At 46.3% G+C, this 6,000-nt stretch overlaps 1 protein-coding gene across 1 annotated transcript in view; it reads left to right on the plus strand.

The window, feature by feature from the left end:
* The first annotated feature begins 5,700 nt into the window (after positions 1-5,700).
* Positions 5,701-6,000, plus strand: part of LOC114032275 (zinc finger protein 383-like) — a 16,415-nt gene continuing 16,115 nt past the window's right edge. Inside the window, exon 1 of the mRNA XM_027847529.1 lies at positions 5,701-5,750. The gene's annotated coding sequence lies outside the window, so the exon portion shown is untranslated. The remainder of the gene's footprint in view (positions 5,751-6,000) is intronic.

Below are 6,000 nucleotides of genomic sequence, written 5' to 3' on the forward strand. Positions count from 1 at the left end.
TCAAGGAGCTTACAATCTAATGGGAGAGCCAACATGCAAACAATCATGTGCAAACAAGATGTAGACAGGATAAATTATCAATAATCCACAGTGGTAAGGCACTACAATCAAGTGAGTGTGTTACTCAGCTGGGCACATGATTTACACTTAGGGGCCATCTCTAGTAGTCCTGATCTCTATCTTGCCACTGAACCAGATGATTCTAGAGAATAAAGTGAGGCTGGTGACTCTGCACAGCCCTGCCTCACTTATGATTCCCTTGCAAGTCATGGCGTCATCTTCCTGATGTCATGGTCCTCTTTGAGAACGAAGGACAAACAACAATAACAACCATTCACGTTTATCAAAGGTAGCTCAATGCTATCTTACTATTGTCAAAGACAAAAAACAAAAACAAAAATGAAAACAAAAAAAACAATAACAAAAACAAACATGTAGACAGTTCACATTGTCTTTGATGATCAGATCCAATCAAAAGGTATTTATTTGTTCTGTGAAGTAGCTGTCTGGGATTGCTTAATAAAGGCATCTCACTCTTTCAATACTGAACATGACTCTCCTTTAATCAAAGCCTTCACTCCACCCCCCACTCTCGGTTGGCTGGTACAGGACAGGACATTTGGGGGGTGTACTTGCCTGATACTCCTGTTTCTGAGGGAAGTCCCAGCCCCTTTCTGCCACTTAAAGCTACACCCTCATGTTTCAGACACTGCCCAGGACTAATGCTCCAGATTCATATGGTTTCTAAGTGACTCTTAGGAGGTTTATAAACTATAACAAGCATCAATCACAACAAGATTTTCTCTCATTTGGCTCCAGGCTCTAACCAGGAGAGCCCTGGCAAATTAGACAGAAAGCCTGACCTTCTGTGTTTTTATCTCCTTCTGCCACAGATTATTTATTCACTTCCCCCCTTCCTTTCTGTGTTCTTGACAAATAATGAAAAACATAACCAGGAGCAGTGAGGATCCATCCTTTCCCTAGATTGCTTTGATGCTAATTAAAACCACCATTTCCGCTCAGACGCTGTCAGGCGCAGCCCAGGACCCTGAACCCAAGAGCCTTGGGAGCAGCCATACTTCCAACCCAGTGCCTCAGTCATCACTCTGGGAAGCCCCTGGGAAATGCAGCCCAGCAAATATTCCTGAAGGGTTGTAGCCACAGTCCTGAAGACCCGCTAGTTTCAATTTGATTGACCTGTACTTGTGGTCAGGGGGGTCAGAAGTTTTTACTGTTTCTTTGATTCTGAGGGTGAGGTCAGGTTTTTCTCTCAGCCTAGTAAATTCTGAAAATGATGTGCCATGAGTAGATTCAAAGGTGTTCCTCTCTGCCTTAATTTGGACCATATTTCCCCCCAATAGTGTCTTGCTCATTTCATCACCTATTTTATTCCTGTCCACAATTCCACAGATTGCTGGGGTTCCCATCATTTTGCCATCTAAAGGCATCATTTCCTGAATTTGACTTTCCATTCTGCAGAGAGGATGCGTGTTTCACTTTGGATCTTACATTCTCACTCAGTCTTAAGGCTAGCATAGCTTGTTCTATGGTTTCTGCCCTTTTTAAAACTGAAAAGAATGCATCATTTTTGTCTGCTCTCATCCACGTTCTCTCTTCATTTGCTCATGCCAGTGTAGTGGCCTCGGCCTTTCCAGATCTTGATTCAAGGCCGGGTGTACCTATTCAACATGGCCATTTTTAATGACAATGGCATTCTCTTAGACATGGTCTTCCAAGGTTTGACTGTGCTTTTTTTAGGTGGGCCTTCTCCTGACTTCTGATGTGGAAGAGCCTGAGGAACCTGCTTCTAAAAGAGTTGTAATGATGAGTAATGGAAGTGCCTTGGAGAGAACTGAGCATGTGTAGACATCTCGTCACTGGTTCTGGTCTGCTAGAAGCCTTAGGGATGAGCTAGGCAGCAAGAACTGGGGTTGCCTTCAGAAAGCACCAGCCACCACAGCCTCAGCTTTCCCATTCAGCTGCTCTTTCTTGGTTTGACTCTTTTGCTGAGGACATCTGGTAAGAGACAATGCTGTAGGAGAAAGGCCCTGGACCCTTCCCACTGAGGCTGCCATGTTGTACCGCAAAATAGAGCTCAGTCCTTTGCCTCTGCATGGGTCCTATTCAGCTGTAGGCAAAGGGATTAGAAACTATCACTTATGAGTTTCAAAAGCTCAGAAGAATGAGCATGTGGGAGTCCAGGCATCCCCGCATCGCGGTCTTCAAGCCAACTCAGCATTGATGCCTTGAAAAACAAGAAGCTGCCTTTGGGACTCAGCCCAGCGGCAGCCCTGGGCTGTTCAGAGAGGACTGGCCTCTCTGGTGGCAGGGCTGCCGAGCCCTTCCTCAGGGCTTCTCAGCCACCTTTGGTGTCCGCTTGCCACTCAACTCTTACCTGTGGCTCCAAGAAGCTGTAGCATGCACAGCAGCCATACCCTGGTAAAACCAGCTAAACCAGGCTGGGGGTAACCGAAGGGCCACAAACCTGTTGGTTAGTTGCGGAGGGTGCCTACACAAGCACGTGAAGACTTCCCCTGGTGGAGTGGGTGAATGGGAACAAATTGTTCCAATGGCCATGAAGGGGGCTGAAGCGGGCGCTGGGGAGCGCTCAGAGCTCGGTCAGTCATCGAAGATGCCAAGGCCATCCACTGCATCCTGGGCCATCTCCAATCATCCTGGACTCATTACTCTGGTAAAGACAGTGAGGCTGATGACTTTGTGCAATCCTGCCTCCCTTTAATTCAACTCACATGCATGGCATCACATTGTCCTGTGACATCATTGGTCCTCTTCAAAAACGGATAAACAACAACAGTGAAAGGGAAGACTCATGTAGTGTTTATGTCCATCTGTTGGTAAACTTGATGGGACTAATGATATGTAGAAAACCCGTGCTCAGGGTCAGCACGCTGTCTCTAGAGGCTGAGGGGGATAGGAGAGAGCATGGCCCCAGGCATTGGGAAGAATGTTTGTCCTTTCATTATTGCATGTTTTTGAAGTTAGTATCTCATTGTAAAAGCTAACTGATGTTTTTCAGTATAATTTTTATTGATATCTTCTGTTTTTGCATTGTCTAACTATCCTCCTGAATCTGTCCTCTTCCTACCCTCCCATAGCCATTCTATATAACAAAATAATATTTTTAAAAGAAATCAAGAACAGGAATGAGAAAAATAAATTAGAAAAATGGATCCATATCTCACAAAAATCTGAAAATATATGTAATGTTCCATGCCTGTCTGGGTTTGCTAGGTTGCACAGTGGTTAGAGAATTGGACCTGAGTTCCAGTTCAGTCTTGGGCACTTACTACCTGTGTGACCTTGGACTAGTCATTTAACTCTGCCTCAGTCTCTTCATCTAGAAAATGGGGATAATAATATACTTGTCTCCCAGGGTTGCTGTGAGGATCAAATGAGAAATTTGTAAAGTGCTTGGAGCCCTGCCTGACATATAGTAAGTGCTATATAAATGCTAGTTATTATTATTCATATTTATTCTTTAGTTTGTCACGAGGAACTTTATAATAACTTAGGAAACAAAGGCCAAACTAAGCGATTTATTAGCAAAGCATGTTAATTGAAGAATAAATTGGGCCCTGGGCCCCCCAGCAGGCACAGGCACCCCAAATACAGATTTTGACCATTGGAACAATTTGTTCCCATTCACCCACTCCACCAGGGGAAGTCTTCACGTGCTTGTGTATACATTAAAAGAAAACAAAGAGATAGGATGTGAACAGGTTATAAGTCTTGAGTAGCCTCACCCCTTACTGGAGGAAAGATTTGGGACTTTTTGAAATGGTGAGTGAACAAGTATAATACCTTGAAATCAGGTGTTTTACAGGAAAGTGAAATGAAGTCTCTACATGGAGGTTGTTCATAAAATCAAGTCACTTTGGTTCTAACCTGATTCATACTTGTTCATTGTCATTTTGTAACATTTGCTTTCCATTGTTTCGTGGTGGTTGTTTTTTCTGTTAACATTGTTGAAGTCATTGCATATATTGTTATATTGTTTTCTTGGCTCTGCTCGCTTCCCTCTGTATCAATTCTCCACTCTTGTCATATTTGTCATTTTCATACGGCACAATCATATTCTATAACATCACGTACCATACTTTGTTTAGCCATTTCTCAATTGATGGGGCATCTACTTTGTTTCTAGTTCTTTGCTACCACAAGTGCAGTGAAAATATTTTGATGTATATGGGGACTTGATTCATATCAGTAAGGCAGTTAATTGATGCAGTGAATAGAATGCTGGATCTGGGGTCAGGAAGATCTGAGTGCAAATCCATCCTCAGAGCTTACTAGCTGTGTGACCTTGGGAAAGTCACTTAGCCTCTATCTCAGTTTTCTCATTTGAAAAGTGGGGATAATAACAGCACCTACTCCTAGGATTTTTGTGAAGGTAGAATAAGATATTATTTGTAGTATTTGGTACATAGGAGGCAATACATAAATGCTATGATGCTGCTGCTGCTGATGTCAGTAGCCTCCTTGGAGTATAAGCCTAGTAGTGGAATCTCTGGGTCAAAGGGTATGAACATTTACTCACTTCATTTGCAGAATTCCAATTTTCTCTCCAAAATGGTTATACAGTTTCACAGCTCCACCAACAATGTACTAGTGTGCCTATGAATATGCTGGAGCCCATTCAAACCACCTCAAGAAAGCTGATTGTTAAATTTTCAGTGTGAAGTTACATCTTGGAAATGGGTAAATGCTCCAAATCAGGGCTTGATTGGTTTTGTAGATTGTCTAGAGCGAAGAAAATAAAGGAGAAAATGTTCATGATGCAGATTAAACTGAAAAGTGTATGATGGTTTCTAGAAAGTCAGTAGTTAAAACATTTACCAGACTTCCCATAGGCCCTCCAACACTGACTATTCCATCTTCTGTCATTTGTCAATTTGTAGGGTTGGAGAGGAGACCTCAGGGTTGATTTCTCTTGTTATTAGTGACCTGAGCATTCTTTCAGATGGTGGTTCATATCCTTGAAGAATTTCTCTCTCTGGTCGCATACAGGGTGACCCCAAAGTCTTTGTATCATTTTAATCTCTAATAACATTAATAGATTAGATGTTAATTTAATAATTGATAAATAAGTTAATAGTGATCAATCAATATTTAATAGTTTAAACATCAAGCTTCAATGGCTTAAAAATGCACTAAAACTTTTGGGACACACTGCATCTGGGACAGGGGAAGGTTAGGGAAGAGAAGGCTGAGAGAGCACGTGGAGGCTCCCGCAGACTCACCTCTGATTGAGCCAACGTTCTATTCCCGCCTCCCGTGCTGGCCAATGGGCATTGAGCAGCTCGGGCTGACTGACGACCCATTTACCACCTCTAGGCAGTTCCCACCATCCTGGAAGAGTAAGAGACCCGAGGCCCCTGAGCCCAGACCCCACCTCCCACGTGGTGTCCTTCTGGGCCCCAGAGAGGGCTCTCCGGAGCATGCGCACCAGCTGCCCGCGGCCTCAGGACTACATTTCCCAGAAGGCCTTGCCCGCCCGAGCGAACAGAAGGCGGTCCCCACGTGGGTTTCCGATCCCTGGGCGCCGACGTCACCGGAAGTCATGCACGCCCCCCTGCCTGCGCGCCACCTCAGCTAGGCGCGGCTGCCGAGTGGCAGAGGCCGGAGGGGAAGCGGTCAGTGCGGACCTCTGCAGACCTCTCCGGACTGTCCGAGCCCGAGCCCGAGCCCGAGCCCCGAGCCAGGCCCTGCCCCGCCCGGAGACCAACGCGGTGAGCTGCTCCTCCGGGCCCGGCCGCTGGGGGCGGCGTCCGAGCATCCCGGGAGCCCCGCACGGGCTGGACCCGCGGGGTGGAGCCCACCCCTGCCCCGACCCGGGACCCTCGCCCTGGGTCTCCCCGCTCCGAGCGCCCTCCTCCCCGGGACCCCCCAGGAGCCCCCTCCTCACCGGGCCCCCCCAGGAGCCCCCTCCTCACCGGGCCCCCCCAGGAGCCCCCTCCTCACCGGGCCCCCCCAGGAGCC

The sequence above is a fragment of the Vombatus ursinus genome, unplaced genomic scaffold, assembly GCF_900497805.2.
Source record: "Vombatus ursinus unplaced genomic scaffold, bare-nosed wombat genome assembly UNPS02015411.1, whole genome shotgun sequence".
Lineage (NCBI taxonomy): Eukaryota > Metazoa > Chordata > Mammalia > Diprotodontia > Vombatidae > Vombatus > Vombatus ursinus.